Source organism: Bos mutus, chromosome 2 (assembly GCF_027580195.1).
Source record: "Bos mutus isolate GX-2022 chromosome 2, NWIPB_WYAK_1.1, whole genome shotgun sequence".
In the NCBI taxonomy this organism is placed as follows: domain Eukaryota; kingdom Metazoa; phylum Chordata; class Mammalia; order Artiodactyla; family Bovidae; genus Bos; species Bos mutus.
Genome location: NC_091618.1, coordinates 15,930,920 through 15,947,395, shown reverse-complemented (window position 1 = coordinate 15,947,395; position 16,476 = coordinate 15,930,920). Strand labels below are relative to the sequence as shown.

General features: G+C 47.5%; 1 protein-coding gene and 1 pseudogene across 4 annotated transcripts in view; both read left to right on the top strand.

Moving 5' to 3' along the window:
- Positions 1–16,476, top strand: part of DIS3L2 (DIS3 like 3'-5' exoribonuclease 2) — a 356,855-nt gene that overhangs the window by 279,365 nt on the left and 61,014 nt on the right. The window lies entirely within an intron of this gene.
- LOC102286799 (ubiquitin-like FUBI-ribosomal protein eS30 fusion protein) lies at positions 30–3,752 on the top strand (annotated as a pseudogene).

Here is a 16,476-nt window from a genome sequence, read left to right as displayed (position 1 = left end):
CTCGCTCGCCATAAATCTGCAGCGTTGGTATGGAAGAGGCAGGCCGCAAGGTGTTCCTAGCACTCGAAGTGCCCCTGTGGTCAATGTACCCGTGGTCAATGGTGCTCCAGGACACGGTGCCCGTTTTACAGTCTAGAACTTGAAAATATAATCCTGTTTGTTATTCCTCAGGAAATTCCCACGTTTTTCAAGAATGGCATTATTGTAACCCAGTTGCTGCATTCTGTAACTGCTCCTGTTCCTGTTTTAAATGGCACACGACAGACGTCTTTAACCAAAGAGAACTTAAGAGCTTTAAAAGTATTTTATAACTTTAGACCATCCCTTTTGACTTCTGTTTTTAATTTCTCATATTAAAACATGTCTACCAGTTGGAGAGTACTGTGCTGGATACTGGGACCAAGAGATTAGAATGTGGCCCCAGCTCTCAGAGTAGCTTAATGTTTCACGGAGGGAACAGGAACACAGACAGAACAAGCAGGTGCACAGGGCAGGTTGGTTCGGGCTGAGTGTGGAAGTGGCTGCCGTGGTATTTTGCCTGAGGACTTTAGCTGTGATTTGAAGGGACCACTTTAAAACAAGGTCATTCTGTTTTTTAAGAGTTTTCTCCTGTACAAAATAAAAACTAGCAGTTTGCTATAAGAAAATGCTAGAAATGCTGAAAGTAAATTAGAAATGACTTAATTGCTTCCTGGAGTTGTGACACCCCCCCCTCCCCAAACCCCACCCCACATGTAATAGCTATGCTACGAGGATGTTGTTAGATTAAATAACTTGTGGTCATAAAACACTTAGAATGGTCCCTGACACATAACAGCAAATGGATGTTAGCCGTGTGCCGGGATGCTGAGAAAGGACATGAAGCAAAGGTGCAGGGGCGAGGAAGGCTGGGCTCCCACTGCTTGGTGTGAGTGGTCCGGTTAGGTTGGGTGTGTGAAGGGAACACTGCAGTAGGAGGTGAGACTGGGGGTATCCTGAAGCACTCAAGAGCCAGTACTGATGCTGGAATCACAGGGAGAGCTGGCAAGATTTGTGAGCGAGGAAGGAAGGAAAGTCACACGTCACCCCCCACCTCCCATCACTCAAACGTTCCCTTGGTACAGACATACCACCGTTTACATAACCCTTCCTAATGCTGTTACTGTTAGTGTTATTATAAATAACACTCCAATTAATATTCTTATGCATTGTTAATCACAGTTGTTTTGGATTATTTCCTTGGGAATATATACTTAGAATGACCAGATTAAAGGAGAGTAGCTATTTTTCTGTGATACTTTATCTTTTTATTAACTTTTTATGATTGTATTATAAAAGTAACACATTTGCACTATGAAAATTTTAAATTAGCAAGTAAACGCCAAAACAAAAGCAAAAAACAAGTAAGCCCCAAATAGCCGTCACCTACTAATAACATGTTTCTAGGTATCCTACAGCGTGCACGTTTTTTTTAGAGCTTTTGACACAAGCCATAGGATGATTTTCCAGAGAGGTTAGACTAATTTAGATCTTTCCCCGGCAGGAAACAATAGCACATTGTCCCTGCCTCTCACCAAATTGAGAGTTTGTGGGTTTTATTTAACCTTTGTTAATATGGTAGCTTGGAAATGGTATTTTATTATCATTTTGGCTTGCCTTTGTGTTAACCGCTTGTGGGTTCAATCCACTCTTGAGTCTTTCTATGAAACGAAGAAGCTTCCTTCTGCTATCACTACTCTCCTAAACCCTAGACACAAAAGCCACAATTTTAGCCAGAATTACTCTTTTTTCCCCAAGTAAGGTAATAATTTATATACAGTAAAATTTACTCTTTTTAGTATATGGTTCTGCAAGCAAAATCATTGTGGACAGTGACTGCAGCCATGAAATTAAAAGACACTCCTTGGAAGAAAAGCTGTGACAAACCTAGATAGTGTATTGAAAAGCAGAGACATCACTTTGCCAACAAAGGTCTGTATAGTCAAATCTATGGTTTTTCCAGTAGTCATGTATGGGTGTGAGAGTTGGACCATAAAGAAGGATGCTTTTGAACTGTGGTGCTGGAGAAGCTCTTGAGGGTCTCTTGGACAACAGAAAGGTCAAACCAGTCCATCCTGAAGGAAATCAACCCTGAATATTCATTGGAAGGACTAATGCTGAAGCTCCAATACTTTGGCCACCTGATTCGAAGAACTGGCTCATTGGAAAAGACCCTGATGCTGGGAAAGATTGAAGGCAAGAGGAGAAGGGGGTGACAGAGGATGAGACGGTTGGATGGCATCACTGACTCGATGGACATGAGTTTGAGCAAGCTCAGGGAGATAGTGCAGGACAGGGAAGCCTGGGGTGCTGCAGTTCATGGAGTTGCAAAGAGTCAGACACGATTTAGCAACTGAACAACAAGCTACACACACCACAACCAAGACACAGAACAGTTTCCTCAGCCCAGAAAATTCACGCACACCCCTTTGTAGTCAGCCCCCTCCCCTACCCTGGCAACCACTCCTCTGTTTTCTCTCCCTGTACTTTTACCTTTTCCAGAATGTCACGTAAGTAGAATCAGAATGTGGGTAGCTTTTAAGTCGAGCTTCTTTGACTTAGCATCACGCCCTTGAGGTTCTCCCCTGTGTTTTGTGTGTATCAGTGTTCATTCCTTTTAATTGCAGAGTAGTATTCCATGGTATAGATGTTCCACAGTTTGTCCATTTATCAGTTGAAGGATATTTGGGTTGTTTCCGGTTTGGGGCCATTATAAATAATGCTGCCATAAACATTTGCCTATAGGTTTTTGTGTGATGGTTAAGTTTTCACTTGGGTAAATACCTTGAAAGTGGGACTTGCTGGGTCATGTGGTCAGTGTATGTGTAACTTTATAAAAAATTGCCAGTGACGTGGCGCGCAGCAGGCAGAGAGGATGTGCTTACCCTTTCTCAACTCCATCTTTGCGGTAGCGGCGGTGGTGTCCATGATCTAGTCACCAACACACAGCTCTTAGTCCACGCCTAGGAGCTATACACTCTCGAGGTGACCAGCCAGGAGATGGTCGCCCAGATCAAGGCTCCTGTAGCCTTGTCGGAGGGCGTCACTCCAGAAGATCAAGTCCTGCTCCTGGCAGGCATGCCCCTAGAGGATGAGGCTACTCTGGGGGCCAGTGTGGGGTGGAGGCTCTGAGCACCCTGGAAGTAGCTGATTGCATGCTTGGAGGTGAAGTCCATGGTTCCCTGGACCATGCTGGGAAAGTGAGAGGTCAGACTCCCAAGGTGGCCAAGCAAGAGAAAAAGAAGATGACAACAGGCCGGCCCAAGAGGCGTGTGCAGTACAACCTGTGCTTTGTCAGTGTTGTGCCTACCTTTGGCAAGAAGAAGGGCCCTAATGCTAACTCCTAAGTCCTCTGTAATCTTGGCTTTCTGTAATAAAGCCACTTAACCCAAGCAAAAAAAAATTGCCAAACTGTTTTCCAGAGTGGCTGTACCACTCACCAGCAAAGTATGATAGTTCCAGTTTCTTTACCTGCTTATCAGCACTTGATATTATCCAGGTTTTTGTTTGTTTGTATGTTTTAGCCCTGCTAATAGGTGTGTAGTGGTATTTCATTGTGGTTTTAATTTGCATTTCCCTAGTGACTAAAGACCTTGAGCTTTTTCATGTGCATATTTTCTTTTTTTGGTGATGTGTCTCTTTGTATCTTTTGCCCACTTAACTGAATTGTTTGGTTTCTTATTACTGAGTTTTATGAGTTCTTTTTATATTATGGCTATAAATCCTCCATCAGATTTGCGAGATCTTTTCTTCCTGACTTTGTCTTGTCTTCTCATTCTCTTGTTTCTTTATTCCTTCTCGCTTAATCGTTTTAGACTCTTTTGAAGAGCAAAAGTCTTAAATTTTGATAAAGTCTAACTTACTGAATTTTTAATGGATTGTGTTTTGGTGTCACATCTAGGAAATCTTTGACTGACCCCAGGTCACAAAGATTTATTCCTATGTTGAAGTTTTATAGTTTTAAGATTTACATTTAGGTTCCTCACTTATTTCCTAGCCCCAGAAGTTTTCTTTTAGAAAACATTTCCATTAAAGAGACAGACACCCCTGGGCAGATGTGGGATGGATTCAGTCCTGGCAGCCTACCCAGGTATGGTGCCCTTCAGGAGCCATCTGGAAAGGAGTTGTGGGCCTCAGAAACTGCCCAGGAGTGGCTGTTAAGCAGATAGGAGTTTTCTCTGGCTTAAGACTGGGCATAATAGTGAAGGTTGCATCTTATAAAGGAGAGTTAGGGTGCTAAGAGAAAAACCTCCAAACTTTCTGGATAAATCCTCTGACTGCTGCCCAGAGTCCGGACGGTGAATGGTGCCAAGCACAGGACTTTGTCGATTACATGCAAACACCCATGTCAGTGACTCACTCGATCATGCTTTAATCTCATAACCGAGAGAGAGAGGCTTTTAAAAATTATCGTCAACAAGGCAGCTCGCTGGTTATGACTGCCATTGAAGTCGGGCTTTCCTCAGAACAGCTGGGGTGTAATGTGGTGGGAAGAAAGCCTGATGTGAGTGAGAGGCCAAGGACTGCTTGCCTGGGAAGGAAGGATGTGCAGCTAACATTTGACAGAAATCTGTGAGATGAATGACTTCAGCCAAGCTGAGTAGAGGCCTGCCATCTTTCATCCATGGGAAAATACACTGCAGCAAAAGAATTCAGAAAACAACACTGATTGTCAGTTTAGTGTCAGTCACTGCAGGGCAGGTAAGAAACAGTAGTCCAGAGCATGTGCCAGCCAGTAAAGTTGATGGGAACCAGGAGAAGATTCCTGTCCCAGTAAAGGAGAACACATAAGAGTAGGCTGGCCATGGCTTCTCCAAGGGTCTTCCAGGCAGAGCAGTGTGGGGGTTGGAGTGTTCTGGCAGGTGCAGGCCATTGGCCCAGCTGGGTCGTAGGAAGCACTCACAGAGACAGTGGGAAATGCTATTAGAAGTGTGTGTGCATGCTAAGTCACTTCAGTCGTGTCCAACTCTTTGCAACCCTATTGACTATAGCCTGCCAGGCTCCTCTGTCCACTGGATTCTCCAGGCAAGAATACTGGAGTGGGTTGCCATACCCTTCTCCAAGGGATCTTCCAGACCCATTAATCGAACCTGTCTCTCATATCTCCTGCATTGGCAGGCAGGTTCTTTACCACTAGCGCCACCTGGGAAGCCCCATTGGAAATGTGAAAAGTGAAAGCGAAAATCACTCAGTCGTGTCCAACTCTTTGCGACCCCATGGACTATATAGTCCATGGAATTCTCCAGGCCAGAATACTGGAGTGGGTAGCCTTTCCTGTCTCCAGGGTATCTTCCCAACACAGAGATCAAACCCAGGTCTTCCGCATTGCAGGCGAATTCTTTACCAGCTGAGTCACAAGGGAAGCCCATTGGAAGTGTAACCAGGGTCAGTCTCACAGGATCTTGTTTGTTCTACCCTGGTATACGAGTTCCTTCTTGAATTCAACTTGGTACCACTGAAGTATTTCTCATATGGGCATGATAGAACAGGACTTTCTTTTCAGAAAGATCTCTCTGGAAGCTCTGTGGAGAATTCAGAAAGATCTCTCTGGAAGCTCTGTGGAGAATGAATTAGAAAGGGCCAGTTGGATGGCTGCAGTGGTCATCTGAGGGAGACCCCATAACCTGCAGTCATACAGCCAACGGGAAGCCACAGGGAAGCCACAGGTGAGGAAGACCCTGAGGAGGTGGAATCAGAACCCAAGAAAGGGAGGGGCACCTGGATGGATGTTCCTGGATCTCTGGGCAGCGGCCTGATTGTGGCACCACCCGGGAGAGTCCCCCCACCATCGAGGGACCAAGAGTAGGACTGAGGACCCTCTGAGCTTGAGGTACACCGTGGCCATCCCGTTAAAAGACACCCGTGTGGCAGCTGGCCTCAGAAGCCTGGTACGTCTCCACCACCCTGCCCCAGGGGAACTATGCGTGTTCCTGGAAGCATTAGAAATACACGTGCCTTCCCAAGTGCAGTGAGCAGGACAGGGAACATGCTATAAAGCTAGTGAGGTGGTGCGGACGCACAGAGCGTTGAGGAGCGACACGTGGCACAGCGCAGAAGCCTCTGTCCCTGACCACGAGCCAGGGCGCTGGACAGGGCTTCCCCAAGGCACGGAGCCGGGGGAGGGCAGCCATCCTCTGGACTCAGCCTCCGACCGCCACTGCCACCAACCCCTTACCTTCTCTCTTCCCAGCCCAGCTCTTCTCATCTGTTTTTTGTTTTTTTGAAAAAAGTGAATTCACTCTCAGTCCTTTTGAAACCCAACATGTCAGTGATAGATGAGGCAGTATTCTTTAACTTCAAAGGAGAAGGAGTGAGTGAGTGAAAGCGGTCCAGGGGAGTTGAAAAGTCCAAGGGAACAGGAGACGCATGGGGTGACCCCGCCGTCAGGAGGAGCGCCCTCAACCCCACCCCTGCTGGTGCCCTGCGGAGGCCCAGACAATGCCACTTTCAATAAATCATGAAGGATCCTGAATACCCGTTTTTGTCCGTTTTCAATGAACCCTGGGCATGTTGCTTAAGATATGGCCAGCCATTTGTGCTGGGTTCCCAGCTACTCAAAGCCTCGAAGTCAAGTGCTCTCTCGACTGAATAATGGAGTCTTTGCATATGAGATTTTGGGGAGCTTTTTTTTTTCTTTTTTTTTCAGATTTCCATAGCTAGTCATGGTAAAGGTGACCTTGTGGGTAGTGTGGGCCATTGTGACCCTTCACACATCCATCCTTTGAGTGATGCTGAGCTTTGTGGGGTATCCATGCAGCACCTAATTCAATCACACGTCTGACCCCTGCCTCTCTTTGGCACTGTCCTCTCCTCTGTGCTCCCTGTGCTGCTGGCGGGGTGGGGTGGGGTGGGGGGGCTCTGCACAAACCCTGGCTGTCCTTGGGAGGCATTCTGTGCTAAACAGAGAGCTCTTGGCCATCTTTCCCACTTTGGGAATTCTAGGCCCCCTGGTGACTCTGGCCTGGGGAGCGGGTGCTTGTTCTCAGGAGGGTTTGCTCGTGAAGATGCCTGCTGGAAGCGCCTTTTAAGCGTTCCTGGGTAGCTTCCACACTGGAGTCTTGAGAAGCAATGAGAAGAATAACCTGGGGTCATTTAAGGGCTGGCTGGTCATTTCCTTAATCGTCTGTGACCGTTAAGAGCCTGACTTTCTATAAAGAAGCACAGAGGCTTCCTTGACTTGTTATTAATAATAACAAACAGCTAGAATTTATTGAGCACCTGCCATTTGCCAAGTGCTTTCAGATGTTACCTCATTTAATCCTTAAACCTTATACCCATTTTTACAGATGAGGAAACTGAGATTTTTGGTTAACTTGTCAAAAGTCACATAGCTAGAAACGGCAGAACCGTGATAGAAACATTTCTTATTCTGCTTAATTTTTATCGTCATGTCTTGTTTTATATTCTTTTATGAACCTAAACAATGGATTAAGGGCTTCCCAGGTGGTGCTAGTGGTAAAGAACCCATCTGCTGGTGCAAGAGATGTAAAAGATTCAGGTTCGATCCCTGAGTCAGGAAGATCCCCTGGAGGAGGGCATGGCAACCCACTCCAGTATTCTTGCCTAGAGCATCCCATGGACCGAGGAGCCTGGCAGGCTGTAGTCCATGGGGTTGCAAAGAATCTGACACGGCTGAAGCGACTTAGCACACACACACAGCACGTGAACCTAAACGATAGATCAAGTCCTACTAATAGGATAACTTTGAAAGGTTATCTTAAAATACCATGTGACCTCATTTATAAACATTCTTAAAATGAAGGAATGATAGAACTGGAGGACAGAGTTGTGGTTGCCAGGAGTTTAGGGATGGTGGGGGACAGGGAGGTTGTCTAAGGAAGACCTCAGTGGTGAAGGAAGAGTTCTATATCCAGGCTGCAGTGAGAGTTACACGAATCTACACGTGACTAAGTGACATAGAACTAGACACACATGTCATGCCAGCGTGTTGCCTGGGTTTGATACTGTGTTAGGATCGTAGAAGATGTCACCTTTGGTGGAAGCTGGGTGGGGCCTCTCTGTTCTGTTTTTGCTACTTTAGTAAATCTGTAGTCATCTCGAAAAGTGTGTAGTTGAATTCACCTGAGTGGGACGTCAGCCTCGCACCTGGGAAGAGGCCAGGTCTCAGCTCAGAAGTTGCCTGCTCTCGGAAGGCAGTCCACCTCAGAAAGCTGCAAGTGGCCTAGCAGAAGAACCTACACCAAGAAGAGGGCCCGGGATTCAGCCTCCATCAGAGGTGATCTGAGCCTCTGTCATCTCACAGGAAAGGACTGAGCTGAGAGTCAGGGCTCCTGGGCTCAAGTCCCAGTGCTGCAATTACGTGACTTGGGGCAGGCCTCCCAGTGTCTGTGAGCCTCCATGTCCCCAGCCATAAAGTTGGGTGGTCACAGCACTCACCCTCTGAGGTTGTTAAGAGATCCACTAAGAGGACGCATTAATGTGCACATGTTTAGCACAGAAGGATTTACTGTGCGTGTTCATCCTGTTACCATCATCAGCGTGATTTGATCTGTTCCCAGGTGTGCCCTCTGCTTCGTAGTCAGACCAGTCTTGTACGTATTCACAGTGAATGTTCTCTCTTATTTCTCTAGTTTGGATCACTTATTCTTCCAACATTTATTTCTTGAGTGCCTACTTTGTCGAAGACTCTTGGGGACACAGTGATGGATGTGACCTGTGTGGTCTGCGCCCAGACAGAGCCGAAGTCCTGTTTCCTCCCCTTCCCTGCAATCTCCCACTCAAATCAGGGTGTCCTGCAGACTCACAAGGCCTTTTCTCTCCCATGCAGCCACGCTACCAGCCCCTTCTCTGAGCTCCAGCAGCGCTAGAGTCAGTGTGACTCGGTCACCTCTGCCAGCCTGGACTGCCCTTTTCCCTTGTGCCTCCTGGGGTGCCTCGCCTGGTGCTGAGCAGAACAGGGAGCATGTTTAGCAAGTAGTTGCCCAAAGAACTGTAAAGTTCATGGCTAGAGGCGCCCAGGACAGTCTCTCTTCTGAGGCCTTCACTTTACAGATGACGTGAGGGACAGCCCGTGGTCTACATAATGGAGACTGGCTCTCTGGGTCCCCAACACATTTCTTCAGTAGGATACTAATAGATCCTGTATTAATCTTAGTTTTTGTTGTTGCTCTTTTTTTTTTTCATTCCTGCTATTCAGTGTTTTGACTAGCTGGCTGGTACTTCCCATTTTAGCAAACCCGGAAAGCCCTTGGCTGCAGTTTTGCTCTTCTAACTGTGCGACTGAGCCGTGTCAATCAGAGGGCAAGTGCATTGAACTGGAGAAACAGAGCCAGCCCACGTGGCTCTCTCTCCCTTGCCTTCAGTTGAGTGGGCTTACCCGGCACCCCCAGTCTGCCAGCAGGCTCTGGCCTCTGGCAGGCCCACCCAGGAGTCTCCCTTCTGTGGTCCAGCTTCTCCACCTGAAGCTGGGCGGACGGTCTGCACAGTTTCTCACTAAGGCAACTGGCCTTCAATTTCGGTTGTTCTTTGGTCAGACCTTTGCCAGTGAGCCCTGCAAGACTGACGCTCTGAACCCCAGTTACTGTCCTCTGTCTCTTGGAATCTAGAAGAGAGAAGAACATGGTTGGAGCCCCAGCATCCAGCTTAGTGCCCTCTTCACAGATGAAGGAATAGCAGGTGTGGCCCCCGGGACTGCCCAGACTGCAGTTAGGTGGGTTTGGGGTCCCTTTCTGGCTCTGCCAAGTGGGTTGATACAGCACCCAACCCTGGGTAGGCAAGCTACTCAACCTCTCTACACCTCGGTTTCCTCGCCTGAAATGGCAGTAACAGAACCTGTACATGTGGTGTGCTCGGTGCTGTGTCTGGTTGAATATTGGGACCTCTTATTTCTGCTGCTAATGGCACAGCCCTACAGCCTCTCGGAGTTCTTTTTTTTTTTTTTAAGGTTTGTGGGGATCAAAAGCAGAAATCGATGGGGCTGTCTCTGTTGCAGCTGACAATCTAGTTGGACAGTGTGAGAGTTAAACAAATATACAGCTGGAGACATGTTTCAACTTGAGAATAAATGGGAAGAATCCGACCACGATAGAAGCAGTTTTCCCACATCCGGACTGTCAGAAGCCAGCCTCCGCCATGCTCTAGCAGGTCGTCGCGGCCTCTTCCCTTCCCAGGCAGGGATTAACAGACAAGTTGTTGCTGGTGCAGAGATGCCGGGCAGCTCCACCTTGAGACACATCTGCCACCCTGGCGGGGCCTTGGGAGCTTTTCTGTTGAGGCGCGAGCCTCGCGTTGGGGTACCGTGGCCTCCCTGCCTGCTGCTGCAGTGGGGAGCAACCCAGGAGACCTGGGACACGGTCCAGTAGGGCTGCCTGTGACGGACGACCCCGCAGCAGCACGGCCTCCCGGCCACCGCAAGAGCTGGCAGGGCTCCTGAAGCCAACAGGGAGGCCATGAAGCGTGTGTCCTCTTGCAGAGTACCCCCCTGCTGCATGTCCTGCGCACAGAGAAGGGGCTTCCCAAATACCACCCCAGTTAAGAAATTGAACCCTCTTACTGTGGAAATGCCTCTGGTATTAGAGGGATCACATCTGGAACTGTTGAGTCTCCCCCAGTCACTTGTTCCAGTGTGCTGTCCTCTAAATTTGATCTCAACTCATTATGAGGAATAACTCTAAGCCTTATTACATCAGGAACATTTATTTTGCCATAGCCAGGTACTGTTCTAATGTGCTTTCTCTCCTGTGATTTCCACACAACCCTGTGAAGTAGGTACCATTATTGTCCCCATTTTACAGAGGAGGAAACTGAGGTCCAGAGAGGTAAGGTAACTTGCCTGGGGTCGAGTTGCTCATAGGAAGTAAAGCCAGGATTTGAAACCAGCTTCTGAAGTGTCTGTACCCATTCCTTCTCTGCAGTGTTGCTTGTTGTTTAGAGGGACCCCCACTCACAGGTGAAATGAACTCCTTTCTAATATAAGGCCTGTGCCCAGGCAGGAGGGTCACTGCTAAAGGTGACCTTTTAAGAGTGCTGGAAAGAAAACCTGTCCAATGCTCTGGACAGTTATCCTAGAGGATCCCCAAGGTCCCTGCAGTCTGTGGGGGGCCTCTGACAGCCCCCCAAGTTCCAGCCCAGAGCCCCTTGAGAGATTACACAAACATTGGAGGGAAAACACATTTCTGCCCATTGAAACTGTTTCTTTAAGATTATTGTGAAACTTATTCTTTTTAACATTGAACATTACGTCTAGTTTCTTAAAACGATTTTCAACTCTGCGAGATTATCCAAAGATTCTGTATTACCAAAGCTGATTTTTCAGTTAGCAAGGCAAATAGAAAGTTTGCTCTGCTGGATCCGAGCCCTTTCTAATATCCTCCCCTAACCTCCTTAGATGTTTTTAATCTTTGTATATCATCCTAGCTATAAGCTACTTTCTGTATTTTCTTTAAAGATCACAGTGCTCATCTGTTCTCTGGTTTTTACCATAGAATGATACCTATTTGAGTGATATATTGTTCAAAAAGAAAAACCTGTTTAAGACACTAATCATTATTTTGGATGAGAACAGAGAGCTCCTGTAGCCCCAGGTATGGTTCCCCTAGGTGTCTCTTTCAGGCTGTTGTGAGCAATAGAGTAAGTGTTGTCCGATCAATAGCCAATTTGTGACTGGATGGCTGTGAACAGTGATGGTTTTGCCAGGAGGCGCTGCTAAGCCACTGCTGTAGTGAAGGCAGGAGCAGGACAGTGGGGCAGATTGGCAGCCCTCAGACCAGAAGGGACCTTAGAATGTTGTCCTGGAATACGTTGTCCAGACACTTGGCCTCATCTGGGTGGAAGGAAACACAGTGGTGTGGAATCAAGTCATGAACTTTGACAGTTGCTCTTGGCCACATAAGACACCAGGATGCAAGGGGATTCTTCTCTGCTGCCTCTTTATGAAACATCTAAAAATGTGAGCGCTGGGCCTCCTAAAATCTTCAGAGCTTCTCTTCTGACAGATTTAGCAGGGATTTATTACCATGGCTTTCTTCCAGTAAACCTGGAAAGTATCTCACATTCATCCATAAAACAAACCATGGGGATGACCATAAAGGAACTCAGCCCCATTTTACAGGTGGGAAGGCTAAGGCCTTCAAAACCCCACACCAGCCCGGAGTCTGGGGAGGAACAGAGGCAAGGCCAGGGCTGCTGGCTTCCAGCGTGGGGTTATATAACTGCAACTCCTCAAGTCCCTGGAAACTGAGGCCAATTCCCTGGAAGATCATTCTGTTCTCTCCTGTTTTTTCAAGAATAGAGCCAGCTTGATCACTGGCTCTGAGGCTCGTGTCCCGTTTTCTTTCTTCCACAAACTGAGTGCCTACCATCATGATCCTTGTTCAGTCAAGTTGTATTCGAACTTGCCCGGATCTCCTATTTTTACGTATGTTTGGCTTTTATTTTATTTATGTGTACTCTTAACTGTTTCCAAAACAGATTTGAGGAGACTTACAACAAATGGAATACACAGTAAAATGAATACAGTAGAAAGAAAAATGGAAAATCAGAACCAAGGTGAGGAGGCAGGAGTAATAGGACATCTAGAAGAGTGAGCGTAATTCCTGTGATCGGGCATCATGTTTCCTGGTTTCAGTATCGGAAATGCAGAGGTAGCTTCCTGCTTTGCGGAGAAGAGAGATTTCATAACATTATTTCTTAGAACAAATCTCATTAAAAGTCAAGGGACCCTTTTCCTGGCACTACAGGCAGTTCTTCACATGAGGCTTGATATCAGGTCCTTATGTATTGTAGTGGACAGATTTTACATGTTCGGCCAATGAAGAAAGGAGGTGTGATAAGGTTATTCACAAAAACACTCAGATGAAAGTTGGATAAAACACAGCTTGAAGAAGGCAGATAAGTGAGCAAGCTCATGTCATCTATAGATGTCACTTCCCTGCAGCCTAACTTGACTCAAGGGCAAAGTTGAGTCGACTTCCCTGAGTGAGCAGGTAGCCTGTCACTTAGGCTCCTTAGGAGGCAGAAGTAATAGGACATCTAGAAGAGTGAACATAATTCCCGTGATCAGAAATTCCTGTGATCATATATCCTGGTTTCAGTATTTAAAATGCAGAGGTAGAAACTAGGTAGCAAGGATGCCGAAGTGGGGGCTCTGCTGAGGGGATTTTCTCCACAGTTTGGGGTCAGCCACAGGCTTTAGAAAGCAAATGGCTAGGCCGCAGAACTGATGACATATTCTAAATGCCAAGGGACCCAGACAGTCTCTCTCCAAAATGCACAGCCAGCTCCATGCACATGGAGGGGCCACGTGCAGCCCGCCACCGTCCACAGGGGCACTCCTCTGTGGAAGCAGCTTCAGGCAGCTCCCATCCCAAAGAGTGGTTGGCTTGAGCCCTAGAGCTGAGCAGAGATGGTTCTGATCTGGTCATGTCCAACACAAGTCACCCTCTTTGGCCATGAAGACCCTCAAACTAGCTCCTGCTGTGGGGGTGTCGAGCACCTTCGTGACACCATCCCCACCTCTGACTGCGTGTGACAGCTGTAGACTTGCTCCCCATGCTTTGTGTTCCCTGTTGTCATATTTCTCAGGGATTTGAGGAGCCTAAGAGGAGGCCCAGTGACCAGGGAAGGGCCTGGTCAGGAAGGCTGGGGCAGAGGAGTGCCTTTTGTGCCAGCCCAGGTGCTGGGGAAGGCAGTGAGCACTTCTGTGCTGGTCTTATCCAGTGAGAAAGGCAGAGGTGCCATGGGGTCACGGCCGGCAGAGCGCCAGTGGCCTCGCCAGGCTGGTGAGCCATGAGGTAACCCTTGCATGGCGGACAGGACTGGCTTGCTGACTGAGGCAAACCCAGAGTGAACCAACCAGTCTGGCCTCTGTGACTCCCAAATAAGAGCACCCTTCCCCATGGGCTTCCTTTGTAGCTCAGTCGGTAAAGAATCAGCCTGCAGTGCAGTAGACCTGGATTCGATCCCTGGGTCAGGAAGATCCCCTGGAGAAGGAAATGGCACCCCACTCCAGTATCCTTGCCTGGAAAATCTCATGGACAGAGGAGCCTGGTGGGCTGCAGTCCATGGGGTAGCAAAGAGTTGGGCACGACTGAGCGACTAACACTTACTTACTCCCCATGGGTTGACCATAGCTGTGGAGAAAGGCGGCTTTTCTGAGCAAGTAAAAATACCTCAGCTTTGGAGAATCTTTGACTTGTCATTCTCTTAAATGAATATTTATTGGAGTATAAGTGCTTTACAATGTTGTGTCAGTTTCTGCCGTACAGCAAAAGTGAGTCGGGTATATGTTTACATATATCCCCTCTGTTTTGGATTTCCTTCCCATTTAGGTCAACACAGAGCACTGGGTAGAGTTCCTTGTGCTGTGCAGTAGGTTCTCATTAGTTATCTATTTTATACACAGGAGTGTGTATATGTGGCCTGGTAAAAGAGTTCACCTACCAATGCAGGAGACCCAAGAGACGCAGGTTCAATCCCTGGGTTGGGAAGATCCCCTGGAGAAGGAAATGGGGAACCAGTATATTCTTCAGGCAAGAATACTCACTCCAGTATTCTTGCCTGGAGAATCCCATGGACAAAGGAGCCTGGTGGGGTACAGTCCAGGGGGTCACAAAGAGTTGGACACGGCTGACTGAGAACACACACATGGTGTATATATGTCAATTCCAATCTCCCAATTCATCCCACCACCCCTTCCCGCCTTGGTGTTCATATGATTATTCTCTACATCTTTGTCTCCATTTCTGCTTTGCAAATAAGATCATCTATACCCTTTGGGCTTCCCTGGTGGTTCAGATGGTGAAGAATTGCAGGAGACCCAGGTTCAATCCCTAGGTCAAAGGGAAAATCCCTTGGAAAAGGGAATGGCTACCCATCTGAGTATTATTTCTTGGAGAATTCCATGGACAGAGGAGCCTGGTGGGCTGTAGTCCATGGGGTCACAAAGAGTTGGACACGACTGAGAAGCTTTCACTCACATACCCTTTTTCCAAATTGCACATACACACGTTAATATACAATATTTATTTTTCTTTTTCTGACTTCACTCTGTGTGACTTGACCTGTCATTTTGAACCTTAATGAGGATAGAATGAGCCTCTGGAACAAGGTGCGATGGAGTCAGGAGAAGTGGCCTTAAGTGAAAACACAGCTGTGGGGTTTATAGACGCCGCTGCAGGGAGGCGTCATCCAGTGGGATCGGCCAGCCTCGCTATAGACTTTCCAACACTAATGAATCGGGAACTCCATGCTGAACAGGATTTAGTTTGATGGGTCGCTGTGCCAGCAGATGGATGTATTTTTCTTGAAAGACCAAGGTGCCAGAAACCTCCATGATTACGTTACTGGAGCAAGCTTCTTTTTTGTGGTTTGTGCCGTTGAGCGTCAGGACTGCAGGATTCTCTTGCTCTTTCTCACTCTTATTTTTTCCAGGTCAGAACCAGAGCTTGGGGTGGGGAGGAAAATCCTGCTGAATGAGCAAGTTCTTTCTTAAAAAGCTCTCTCCAAGTCCAAAAAGACTTCAGTGGACTTAGGAGAAAGAAACTTAATACATTGCCATAGAATCACTGTGAACCAAGTGAAAGCCAAGTCCACAGCATCTTTGTCTTATAAAAGAAAGCACAGAGGAGATGGAAAAAAAGGAAATAATGCTGAGGAAATCCAAACCAAACAATGAAAACTAAAGAAGAAAAACTAACGATCACCTCAGAGAGAACGTGAAGATTTCCTTCTAATAAGATTTTCTCAGTTTGCAAAACTGAGGCTCAGGTAGAAGTAGCTTTTCTATTCTTTTTTAAGTGTGCCATAAATAGCATACCTGAGATGTTTGAACTGTGATGGGATTTGCCACTTTGGGCTTCAGGAAGAGTTGGACACCCTGCAGGACCCTTGGACTGTGAGGGAAAAGTCAGCCATGGAGAGGCTGGAGGTGTCCCAGCCTGGTCCCTGACCTGCGTTTGAACTTTGGTCCTAATAGCTAGCAGATTGAAGCAAGCTCGCAGGCCTCCTGCAGAACCCATGTTGGTTTGAACCAGAGCAGTCCTGGCCCCAGATCCAGCACTCTGCTTTCACCAGCTACCTCTCTTGTTACACCCCTGTGAGAGGAACTCAGAGTGGGGTCATGGGGGTCGCCCTTATTCAGTCACCGAGCAGCCTGCGGAGAGGGAAACCGCTCTCTTCTGCATGGCCTGCAGGTGCCATCCAGACCATGGCCAGAAAGAGAGCTGGGTGCCCATCAGAGGCCACCTTGGTTCTGGACAAGACAGGCCATTCCTAAACTTCTTAATGCGTCTCTTACCCTTCTTAGATCAGGCCAGCATTTTCAAAAGCACTGGAGTCTCTGAGATATTACTTAGCCATTTGGAGTTTAGTACCACATGGCCTGTGTGTCTGTTCCCCAGGAGTGTGGCTGTTTGGGAATGCCAGCTGTGCACCTGAGCGGACTAAAGACCAATTTGCTCATCAGCCTGGGGGAACATCTCACAAGCCACCCTCAGCCGT